At 37.0% G+C, this 12,894-nt stretch overlaps 1 protein-coding gene across 1 annotated transcript in view; it reads right to left on the bottom strand.

Moving 5' to 3' along the window:
- The window catches only part of FAM193A (family with sequence similarity 193 member A), a 79,982-nt gene that overhangs the window by 66,173 nt on the left and 915 nt on the right, over positions 1-12,894 (bottom strand). The gene's annotated exons all lie outside the window — the stretch shown is intronic.

Below are 12,894 nucleotides of genomic sequence, written 5' to 3' on the forward strand. Positions count from 1 at the left end.
TGGGATAAATGAATGAGATAACTCCAAGGTTCATTCCATCCTTGTTTTCTAAGATTTTACAACACTGATAAGAGATTCTGGAATATTATGTTCATTTCTGGTATCAAATTTAAGGAGATTCTAAATTGCAAGAGGAACCACAAGAACAACCCAAGAGACAGAGCACACACTTGCAGTGATTTAGAGTTTAGTGAGTTTAGATCATGAAAAAGCAAGTTGAGGGGTAATTCAGTTATAATAAAGAAGTACCTTTGCAAGAAAAACAGCAAGTTCTAAAGACACTTAGAAATAAAATAAAGCAACAACCAGTGCTCATTCACACCATTCAGCAAGGATACCTTTGTTACAGGCTGAAATTAAGGATAGGTATTTCAATCTAAATTGTAGCAAAGCATTTTTACACAGAGTAAGCAACTATTGTAGACTAGTTGCAAGTTTGACTATTTGGCTATAATGAGATTTAAAAAGTAAAGCATGCGGAGTTAAAATTATTATGGTTATGAGCAGTACTGTAAAAGGTGCATCCTTGGATTTATTCTGCTTTCTAGACAGCAATTGTAAAAATATCAGCCTTAAGGCACATGAATGGTATTTTTCCAGAAGAATCATCCATCTTTTAATAAGTATCAAGGTAGATATTTACCAGTACTGGTGTCCATTAACATTTTAAGAGACAATAAAGAGCTCTAGTGTCAGTAGAATAAACTTAAGAAAGAATATGAGAAGAAAACAGGGCCACAGCTCAGCTCAGCTTCCCTGCTAGCTGCCCAACTCATAATACATCTCTGTGCTCAGACTGGCTGTCTAGCTCAGTGCCCTCTTATCACTTACCCAATAGTAATTCATGCTCTCTCCTAAACGTAAAATAAAAGTGTGATTAGAAAGATGGAAAAAAGACAACCTAATTAGAAGGATAATGCACACAAAGTAGCAGTAGGAAACTTAGAGTCATCCTTTATGCCTTTGCCACCCCTATTTTCTCAGGGAGTTATAAGCCTATCCAGTGTAACTTCATTATAAATAGACCGACTAGACTGGGGGATGTCAGCTCACCACAAGGAGGGCTGGCTCTCTAGGAAGAGAGGAATTACACTCAGTCATGTCTAGTTGGAAATCTTCACCATTCCTGGTTACGGGTGTTGATCAAGATGTTGTTTAAGAGGACAGGAGGAATCACAACTGAACATACTGTGGGGGCAGATGAAGCAGCTGCCAGAAAGACATCATCCTCTAATGATCCTCTCATGGTTAACTGAAGGTATTCCTGCCCTGCTAAACCCCAGTGAGCCTCCCTAAGCAGGGAGGCCTACAAAAGAGGAGAAGAACATCAGATGAAACACCTCCCTGACAGTGTAGGCACCCCTAGCAATACAACTCCTGTGCTTATCCAAACTCTCTCATGTTATAGACAGCCCCCCTAAAGTCCTACAAAATTTTCATTTCTGTGAAAGAGATGAAGATAAGGACACCAATAGCTAAAAATCAGCTAGCCATAAGATGAAAAGCCTTTAAAGCACTCAAAGGCAGAACCCATTCTGTCAACTTTTTGTGGTAGTGGTTGAGTTCATACAAACACAGGAAAAACTTCATATTTAACTTGAAAAAGTTAAGTTACCCAAGAAAGCTACACAAAAGAGTGCATTTGTGGCAGAAGTGTCTGTGAGACAGGACAATACAAGAAAGGTAGAACAGTGAAGACAAAAACTTCCTGCTATTTAAAAAAAAAGGAAATACATGAGTCACAAAGAAACCATTGAAAATTATCTTCTCATCAGAAGAATTCATTCCTAATTTGGGGGAAAAAAAACAATTAAAATATAAAAACTCAATTATTCTGGAATGGATTATTTAATATTAGGGCAACAGCTCAAATATCCTCATACTATAACAGTACACTCTATATGAGCCATTTTGCCAAGACAGCATTTTATGGAAAAAAACTAGTGATAGGGATGTTGACTTTCTCAGGATTATCAGAAATGTTAACTGAGTTGTGAATATCTTTAAGCGATTTTTTTTTTTTTTTTTTTTTTTTTACTATCTTCAGTATGAGGGAGGTCTAATGCCAGTTAGGATTCCCTAGGCTTTAACATGGACTACCAGTGATTTTCAGCTTAGCTGCCAAATTGTCAGAAATACCTTTTTGACAGAGAGGATAAGCCAAGCTCACTAACAGGTAACATTATTAGGAGCAACCAACTGACTTAAGAACTAAAATACAGCTTCAAATTTAGACGGATCCTCACTTTATGTCATTAGTCAAAAGCCACAAGGCAAGCACATATTCAAATGCATGAGTATGCTCAGTTGCTTTTTTATTTTATGACAAAAAAGGTTTTGATTTTTTTTTTTAAGTTCTATTTGAAAACTTTACTTATATTTAAGGAATAAATTTCAGTAGGACCTTACTACCAATATTTAATAAATTCCTGGGGACCAAAACAACCCCCTAAATCTTACGCAGTCACACAAATTTTCACCTGATTTAAAAAAATAATAAAAAATAATTTTAAAAAAGCTCAGAATGACTTTATATACAAGCAAAAGACTATTTCTCTTCCTTTTTTGTTATGAAGACATAAGATATGTTAGCCAAGTTAAAAAAAAAAAAAAAAAGTCCAACAAGCAGTCTACAAAATATTCAAAGTATGTGCAATGGTGCCCTGCTTTTCACCTAATTCTGAAAGACAATAAACCAGGCGGCCAATGGAACTATTTCCTAAAATATTAAATAAAAATTAATAATTGATATTTAACTTAGTTACTATGTAATGTTTCTCAATAAAAAGTTCTTTCCCTTCCTACATAAGGCTTCAAATTTAAAACTAGTGGAGAACACTGTACAAGTATGGCAGCCTGCTTTCAGTACGAAAAAGAAAAAAAAATCTATTACCATTTTTTCACTGAAAGCATAAGTTGTTTTTAAGCAATGGATATCTAAAATGACAGAAACTTTATTTTGTCCACTCTTATTCTTGTGTTTCAGGCTCTGAGGCATTTACTACACTAACAAAAAACAGTCAGCTTCAGCCTACTCTTCCCAGCTGTCTCAAATCACAGCAGACACCAGTAAAATTCCCTATGGACTCCTCAAAAGAAACGGGAGAGCGACAGTACAGTGGAGATGAATCTTAGAGAGCAGCCAGGAAAAAGAAGGTAAAATAAAGATGAACACACACAATACTGCAAAGTTTCTTCCGACAACAAAGAAGCATTCAAGCTCTTGCACAACAACAAAATAAAATATATTAATTCATCTGAAGCCTGTTCCAATGAAGATTGTTCCTCCAGTATACATTATCTGTAACCACATAAGTTATGGTCATTAAAACAAAGTGATGAAAAATTTCTGGTGAATCTCAGCTAAACCACTAACTTGCCATCTGTTGTGGCATCAGCTTATGGAAGATAAGCAGCCTGAAAGCATTATGGCAATTAAGAAATCTTTTGGTCATTAACTCCACACCAATTAAACACTAAATGTTGGCAAAATTGTACTGTGGCTCAAACCTGCTGTATAAGGCAAGCTATCCTGTACCCAAAGGACGGTGCCACTGCGAAATCCAGTGTAAAGAAGAACTTTTAAACATTTACTTAGGCACTTCATCAACTTTGTCTATGAGCAACCTTTACACTCACATATGTGAATGTTCTCCTAGTCCACAAGGATTGACATGCACATATACGAAGTATTTACTCCATGCCTATACCTACATACCAATGTCATTAATCCACACTCAAGAACGCCATGTTCAAAAAAAAAAAAAAAGCTTGGATACATGCACGCACATGTATGAGCATGCATATACACACTCTCACTCATAGATCTGTCCACGAAAGAAAGTCTCCAGGCTTAGGTCAGCATTAGTGTGATCCAGATTCAGAGCCTCACATCCACCGCAGTGAAATACTACCCACAACAAGTTTGAAACAGCCAACTGTTGGGTTTAAAGTGCTTTTAAACTTTGAAAGAGGTTCCTGAACTTCTTGTAATAGTCACAAACTAAAAGTCTGCTATGAAAATTTCATTTACTCAACATATCCTAAATCAGGCAATTACTGTTAGTTTGTTGCACCTAGACTAAGGGGAAAAAATACACTGAATATTAAAAAAATAGCTGAACTATTTTTTGTACTACTTTGCTGTAGCACCACCTTCTTAGCTTGCAAAGAGTTTTGCTTTGAGAGCAAAACCTAGTATTTCTGTGCATGCAAAAAAAATACAGAAACCAAGCTTTGGCTTTCAAAAAAAAAAAAAAGAAAGAAAAAAAAAAGAAAAAAAAACAACTTAGTTTGAAAGCCAGATTGCTTTAGTCACAAAATACAGAAGCAAGCCAAAAGCTTGTAATGACCACAGTTAGTATATTGACTCAAACTGCATCAACATACAGCTGTTTGCACTAGTTTTCTCTCTTTGAAGAGGACATCAAAGTCAAGAAGTGGGCAACAGAGAGCATTCAAGTCTGGCACCCCTGTGCAAAGCCACTTCTTTTGTTTGTAATGAATTGTCATTGATGCATTCTGACAGTACAAAGCTTAAGGCAGAACAGGAGTCTAAGCAGAGACTTACAGCGCTTTGCAGAACATTATGTGTACATTACATAACATAATTGCCAATAAAGTCAGTGCTACACACAACAAGAGAAGCCCTAATAAAGAAATATATAGTTTTAAAGACTTGTGGCTTGCATTAAAAGACAAATTCTTATAGAAGTGAGATTCAACTCCTCCTCTTCTTTCCCTCACCTTACAATGCCGTATCTTACTTAATATAATTAAGTTTATTTTAGATATATCACTGATGACAGACACTCAAAACCCACAAAGGACATGACCAGAACTTACTAGTCAAGTTAAAAAAAAAAAAATCTGTTGTATAATGTCATACACAGGCCTCTCCCTTTCCTGGAAGGAAAACTGCATTGACAAGTTAGTATATTAGAGGGTCTTTTCTATCTTGGCTTTATCAGCTCTCTTGCCTATCTCAAAAGCCTAAGCATCTTTTCATATAATATCAATCAGTAATGTTTGCTCTTTTATCCCTCCTTGTGCCCTCATCCATGTTAACTCTTCTCCTACATTATCCAACAGCAAGTAAAAAGCCCCTTTAGTCTTACCTCACTCTATCCTTCCAAAGACCACATCCTCATTCACTAATCACAAAACAGACTCGCACATCTTTGAACAAACCAGATCCATAACTGCCAAAAACACATCATCTGTTTCTTCTGACAGATGGGGGAAAAAAGTAGATGACCAAAAGACAAGATGCATACCCCAAGTCCCCAAGAATGGAAGATTTTGCTACATACAAATCATATAAAGATGCTGCTCGTGGGCCTTGATCAAACCTTGGTCTAGTTGGTAGGTACCAGATTCACCACTCCTAAGGAGTTCTTGGTGGGGGAACAAAGAGAGCGTTTGGTGGATGTGGCTGAACAGTAATCACACCCCACCTCTGGCACAAGCTGGTCAGCCATAGTGCAGAACTGCGCTAGGTCCACCCAAAAGGCAGCTTATTATCATGGATTCAGATCATATATTAGCTTAGATGAGCAACTTTAGATGAAAGCTGGCTCACAAGACAGATGGTGCTAACACAACATGCCATGTGTATTCTTCCCCCCTTCCTAGCAGCTAAGTGCTATAACTGAATGGGATTCCCACCACTGTAATCCTCCTTCAGCTTCTGATGCTGTGGAGGAATGTGCCTACTACTCTACCTTTTACTCTCCAATATCCTCTCTGGGGAATAATTTCAGTGGTTAAGTTACTTCTGCTCCACTTCTAGGTAAGTGAGCAGATCTTAAGGTGGAGGAAAAAACCCAGACAGACACTTCTCACACAATTATTTTCAGTGTGGTCCCCAGAGGTCAAAGTATCAAAAAACCCCAGCGAAGACTTAAGTTGCCAGTGTTTACTCTTAATTCAGAAAGCTACAGATAGTTATGGGTACGGTACATGGAGCCCTTTGCAAATTCACAGAGCAACTACTGGATTTATTTAATATAGAAAAAAAACATAATCAATCATACAATATTAAGTAAACAGATATCAGCCAAAGGAGTTTTACATGTCAATGATACATGTATTTATATATAATATTTAGAAAGCCTGCTTTTTGAGTGCATTCCCAAATTTTGGACATAAACCAACAACTGACCAGTTCTCTGCACTGTTTGTTTTTGCTTTAATTTTTAAACAGAGAAGCTGTCAGTTCACTTTCATCCCTAAATCAGTAATTGTTCATTTTGGAAATAAACTGATATTGCAATGCAAGTCATGATCAACTAACACTTTTGATAGCATAGGCATAATTAATATCTAGTAGAGGAAAAATGGGTATCTGAAAATTTAGATCTAGAACAGTGAAGTCCCCTGGGCTGCCAGCTGGACACTTCTATGCAGCCTGCTACCTTTCCCTGGAGAAGACAAGGAACAGCTATTTAGAGCAGCAAACACTGCCCCAACAGCTGATCACATCCTCCATCTGTTCACAGCTCAACACAGACCACTGAGCTACTGCCAAAGCAGTTTAAAAAAAAAAAAATCCAGCAGCATTTTTTTTAAGAGCAACTGCCATCCATGCACACTCCCAGAAATTATTCCTCACTCCCTGTTGTAGCAGAGGGGCTCCTGGCCCTCCTGCTTTGGCAGCAGTTCAACTCCCTCAGACACACTCTGAGGCCAGTAGGAGAGCAGAAGTCCTAAAGCTAGATGCCACGGCTGACAAGTCTGCTCTAGATCAAGGCAGTCCAAAGCTCTGGGATCCAGAATAATGATTTCTGTAACCCTGTAAAGACTTTGTTATCTAACTGGATCTCTGCGGTTTCATGTTTTTGAAGTTCCTTCAGAAGTAAACACTTGACAAAGCTACTGCAAACCAGTTCAACAGATCAGTGTGTTAAAGAATTACTGTTATAAAGATCTATTGTGCATGAGGACTTATTTCATGATGTTCTATCAGAAGTCACATTATAGTTTCATCTGCAGCCTCTTCTATTTCTGTAGATTTGAGAAAAGATGATAGGAACAGCAATATTTCACAGAAGTACCCAGAGCTTTTCTTCCAAGAAATGCACAGTAGAGTCAATTTCTTGTTTTCTCCTTATAAATGAGCAAAGCTATTACTTCAGTTTTAAGAAATGACCCAGGGGGTCATTCATCTCTATCCTTTCGAGCTCCAACTTTTTTTAAAAAATGAAGGAGTCGTAACTGACTAGGCAAGTAGAGGCTAAACATGGCCTCCTACAGAGATTTTTACACTAGCCAACCGTGGGCACCCAGCTAGGTACAAAAGTCCCCTAAGGCTTCCTATAATAAAGGGTGGAGAGAGATGGCTCTTCTACAGAGTGATGCAGAACAGAAGTGTCTCCCTCTCAGACACGTACACGTGTCTTATTATTACTATAAGCTTTGAGATGGAGAGAACTACATTTTCCTAAGTTATATAGCTTGTACAACAGAAGGCAAGTTTGATTTTCCAGAAGTTATTTAAGAGCATGATTAAAGTTTAAACTCCGAGAAAGTTTTTCTCCAGCACTACCACTAGACCAACATCAAGAGCTTCAGTTCAACAGCTTCAAACAGACTCACAGGCAAACCAGCTAATTTTTTCCCCCGGAAATGCACTTTCTAGAACAGTGCTCAGATTAATATCTACACCAGTAAAGATGATGTATATTTTATATCAAACTTATTTGCACTAAGAATATAAACAGTTCAGGAGAATTACTACCTTGCTCAGACATACCTTTAATACTATTTCTGGTGCATTTCCTCACATGGCTATGAAGTGAAGGTCAGTTATGTCACAGTCTGGCTTGAATTCTTACAATATAAAATTAAATAACTGTCATGTCAAAAAAATAATGGTGTATTTATTTTATTGCTTTCTCAGGCAAGACTCAATTTTGGCAGTTCCCATAACGATATTAAGAGCAGCATTATAAATGGCATTTCCCAGCTAAACTCTTCATTTGCAGCACAAGAAATTCAGAACTTGTAGATTAAGATATTAACAGAGAAAGAATTAAACTGCATCATTCTTTTATCCATTTAACTCAAATATTTCCTTCTGCTTAATTATCCTAGGAAAATTTCACATACAGAATACTCTCTCTCAAAATGGAGCAGTCCAAAGCTACCTGGGTCCCTAGTAAAATAAAAAATCACTGAATTCACAGGAAAGATGTAGAACCTGTTTGCATCACCTTAATAAAAGATGATATATGACCTCCTTTGCCACCAGTTTTGGAGTCCCAACAATATTTAATCTTCTTTGATTACCTGGATCTATGTACGCCGTGGAACACCGCCTAGCACATCCATGAACTCCTGCACATCATAAGGAAAGCAAATTTATTTCCCAGCTAGTTCTCTTAACAACTTGTCAACAACACATCTTCAGCAGACCTGTATTTGTTAAGGTCCACCTCTTGCTGAAGAGGATTTTTCTTGTAAGCACCGAACACCAGCAAATTGAATTTCCACATCCACTCAGCTCTCCTTGCCAGACAAGGAAAAGGGACAGCCCTGGGCCTCTTCCAAATACAGACAGGAAAGGAGAGGGGATCCGAGGGCTCCCCTCAAAATGAGATACCACTACAAAAGAGTAAGCGCCACAACAAAGAAAAGAATGCAATATTAAACACAAATGAGACTTCAGGTACTGTTCTGAATCAAAAAATTGAACTGGACAGAACCCTGAATATCCTCATTGGTATCCACCTATTCCAGAGGTAACTTTTTCATGTTAATCTAGTTCTGAATTAAATCAAAAAGGCTTCGTCTTCCACAGTCAGGAAACAGAAGTTTAGAGGAGAAGATGACACGATAGTTTTTAAGAGTCAAAATTAGCTTTTTAATCTCTCTCAACTGTTTTGCAACCAATACGGCAAGAAAAAAATTCCTCTGCCTTCATACCCAGAACCAAATGTCTCCTAACAAAGCCATAGTAGGATATTTACCCAGTACAGATGAACGCAGTACACAGCTGAACCAGATACAATTTTTTTTTTTTTGACACAGTTTCTGCATGTTTCATTTAACAATTCACAACCGATTATCCTTGTTATCAATTGACCATGATACAGCAGGTGCAGGAGGCGGGGGAGAAACGGAGCGATCAGGGATTCGGTACACGTCAAGGTCATGAGTACACACAGGCACACACTTCCCAAGAGCAGCACTGCAAGATTTGAGGGAACCACTAATACGCGTGCCTGCGGTCTCAGATCTATCAGCTAGAAAACGCCTTAATTGATCATGGGAAGAAGCTAAGAAATAACTTTTAATGTGAATGTTATGCAACCATTAAGCTTGCTCTAAAGCTTCAAGTGGTAGATTCAAGTCAAAATAGATTCTCTTTCTAAATTAGCAACTCAACTCAACCATACCAGCTCAACCCAATCCCATTCTGTTACATCTCCTTTTATTAAAAAAAGTAAAGCGTAAGTTCTTCAGGGCAGGGACTGCACCTATGTTTAAAAAGTAGAGTAAACTGTATTTAGTCAGAGGAACAAATGTGCTACTGGACTGTCAAAGACTTCTCTTTCATAAAATAAATGTTATGCGAGTGTTTAAAAATACTTGGAACTGTTTATTCAGCCTGAAGAGCAGAAGTTACAACCTTATTTATTGGCATTTACTGAGTTTACCTTAGCCTTGACAGAAAGTGAACAAAATAATGTTTGCTTTTTTTTGTTGTTGTTGTTAAGCTACACAGAGGTACAAAAGCTAGGTATTTGCTGAACTTCCGAGCTCATGACAAAGCTCATCTTTTGTACACTATTTCCTCTGAATGTTTGAATCATGTGGAGGGGGAAGGGAGCAAAGGGAAAAATCTCAAAACAACAATCAAGCAGACATAAGTAAAATGGGATCAGCTATGCTGGAGACATTGAACTACAAAAGGTGCTGCAAGAACTGGTCAAAAAGGTGGTGATCTATGCTACATATAGAATATCTACTTGAAAAGCAATATGTCATAAAAAACAGACTAGTCCAGTGAAAAAGGTTATGAAAATTCTAGAACACAGTTCTCAAATTCAAGAAGATTTAATAAACTACACATTACAAATGAACAATACTCTGAAAAGCTGCCAGTGACAGAACTGTAAAATGGCCACTAAATTATGCACCTTAATAACACAAATTCAGCCAGGCCTGTAGCACAAAACTACTGTAGCTGGTCAGCCAGTGACACACAACTCTTCCCTCCAAACTACCCAAACACATTACTTAACAGCCAGTTTTACTCCACTATACCTCCGAGGTGTGCAGTTGTGGATAAAAATAATCAAATGCATCTTACAGCATCGAGAGCCCAACCATCAACGAAAAACTCGCAATGACGAACTATGAAGGCCCGATGCAATGCAATACTGAATTAAAAACAAACCAGAAAGCAACATATACATTAAGCTTAAAAATATTTACTCAATTTGCAGATTATAAATTACTGTCATTAACAGGATATTGGACTCTCCACTCCATAATACTGCTGTAATTAGTTCTGTAAGGAGAAAATATAACTTCTGGGGAAGTCTTGCAGTAGCACCACTAAAACATAAATGACTTTGCTTCCAATTCTAGTTAAATTAGATACAGCTACAGGTTTCCAAAATAGAGATACCCCCTTTCACTGAAACCTTGCCAAAGCATCCTTGTTTTCACTATCACTGTAAAACATCCAATAGTGTTATAAAGGAGGAATTCTGATGCTTTGGAGCATGCGCACGGGGCAATGTAGCTTCCAGGAAGATTCCATTAGGAGTTGCCCACTTGCATCCCAGAACAAGACATAGCATGTACTTAATGCAGAACTTAGGGCTGTAGGCTAAAAAAAAACCTCTTCAGATAAGACAAAAACCCCTCAATTAAAATATATTTGTTAGCCATAACACTCTCAGCTAGAATTTCAATACTGGCACAAGGGCTTTTTGCTTCAACCATATATACAGCCATTTTAAAACTCTGTCCAACCTGTTTTATAAAATATTTTGAAAATATACCTCTACAGTCTAAATAATTAGTTACACACAAGAATGCAGCGCACACAAGGGATCATTCCTTAAACTTCTCATTTCATTCTGTATATTTTAAACAAATTTTGAAAGAAGCATCTAACAGAACATTAATAGGAGGATGTGCCCACAACATCTAGAATGGATGCTCTACTACCAGGGCAGTGACTGAAGCTGACACAGAAGGCACGCTAACAAATGGAAGCCATACGATGTTGCAGAAAATAAGAGATTCTGCTTTTATTTTTACAGTATATCTTCTAAGAGATAAAACATCATTCAAGTTTGTCCGGCAGAGAATTGGCCAATGATTTCTCTTACCCACTAACAGGAACTTCACGATATTCTGTGTAAAGATGAAAGTAAAGCAAATCTGGTTACTACTTTACAGCTATTAGTGTGTTGCTTACTTTCCATCCAGCCAAAACAAATATTGCACCTAATTTAGAAGTGATCAGTCATGTAAAATACACAGACTCCTTTCTCAACTTTGTCCAGAAGCAACATATGCTAGCCTTTCACTCAAAGAACGAAGTCTTGTTTTGACCACGCACCCTTAACTAGCAAACGATTAACTATTATGGATATCACATTTTAGAATTGGTAATTGTCATTTAATTACGCTTTAGCATTTCATCTTTGAAACAAGATTATCATTTAACTTTTAAGTACTGGCAACTTTCATATATCACCACTGTTGGAGAAGTATTGAAAATGTCAAGGAAAAGGTCACTGAATCCAGTATGAAGAAAGTTAACACCAAATTAACAGGAGCATTTGTAGGTATAAACATTTACCTTTCGGAAACTGAGCACAGGGATTTATTTGTCCCCATTATTATCCAATTCTAATATGTTTACTGCTTTGATTAAATAAGGTCTGTCTCATGAGTTTATTCCATCTTAACTAACTGGTCTATTTGACAGATTTCTTAATTCCGTGTTTGTTAACTAGTCTTCAGATCCTTAATACCATATTGTTGAATGAAACACAGAAACAATTGATAAATTGCCAGTGCATCTAAGAGTACAAGAAAATGACAAATTAAGACAATTTTATAAATGCATTCAAAATAATATGTGCATATTTATTAGATTATGAACAATATATCAGTGCATATAATATACAAAACTATTTTCCCAGGAATTTAGGGCTGAAATACTATATCTGTTTTTGAAGATATGACTTGTACTCTTCAAATAAAGAGTCCTGAAGACTAGGAAATTTCCGTAAAAGCTATCTAGTCTAAAAGAAAGAAGAACCACTAAGCAGAAAGACTACAAATGTAGTCTTTTAAGATGAATTTCATAAAAAGATCTGATAGACTGTGCTTAGTTTAAAACCAAAGTCCTGGACCATACCTAACCACAAGACAAACAGCTCAAAATATCAAGGATAGTGGTGCCTCTGCTACTTGAATCACATCAGTTTACCACTCTGCATATCACTCTACTGTTTGTTTTATTTCCCTTGGCATTATCATGTTTATTGCAATAACACATAGGAACCTGTGCCTGGAAGAGCCTGCAATCTGAGACATTAAAAAAAGGAAAAAAAAATATAGGCATCATTCTGCTAGAGTTTAACACTAGAATAGAGTTTGGTGATGATTTGCCAAGTTACAAGTAACATCTTCCATATCTCTTCACCATCATGCATATCACTCTTCCAGATATCTACATCATGTTAGTGCTGCTGTCCCAAATGGAAATTTTGTCAGACTAGCACAACTGACATACAAAAATGATTAATCCAAACCACACTGGATTTTGGGTAACCAAATTCAAGAGTGTAGAAAGACAAGTTTTAAAGGAAAGAAAGAAAAAAAAAGAAAGAAAGTTAATCTACAATTACCAAATTGCTTGTT

The sequence above is a fragment of the Apteryx mantelli genome, chromosome 5 (genome assembly GCF_036417845.1).
Source record: "Apteryx mantelli isolate bAptMan1 chromosome 5, bAptMan1.hap1, whole genome shotgun sequence".
Taxonomy (NCBI): Eukaryota; Metazoa; Chordata; class Aves; order Apterygiformes; family Apterygidae; genus Apteryx; species Apteryx mantelli.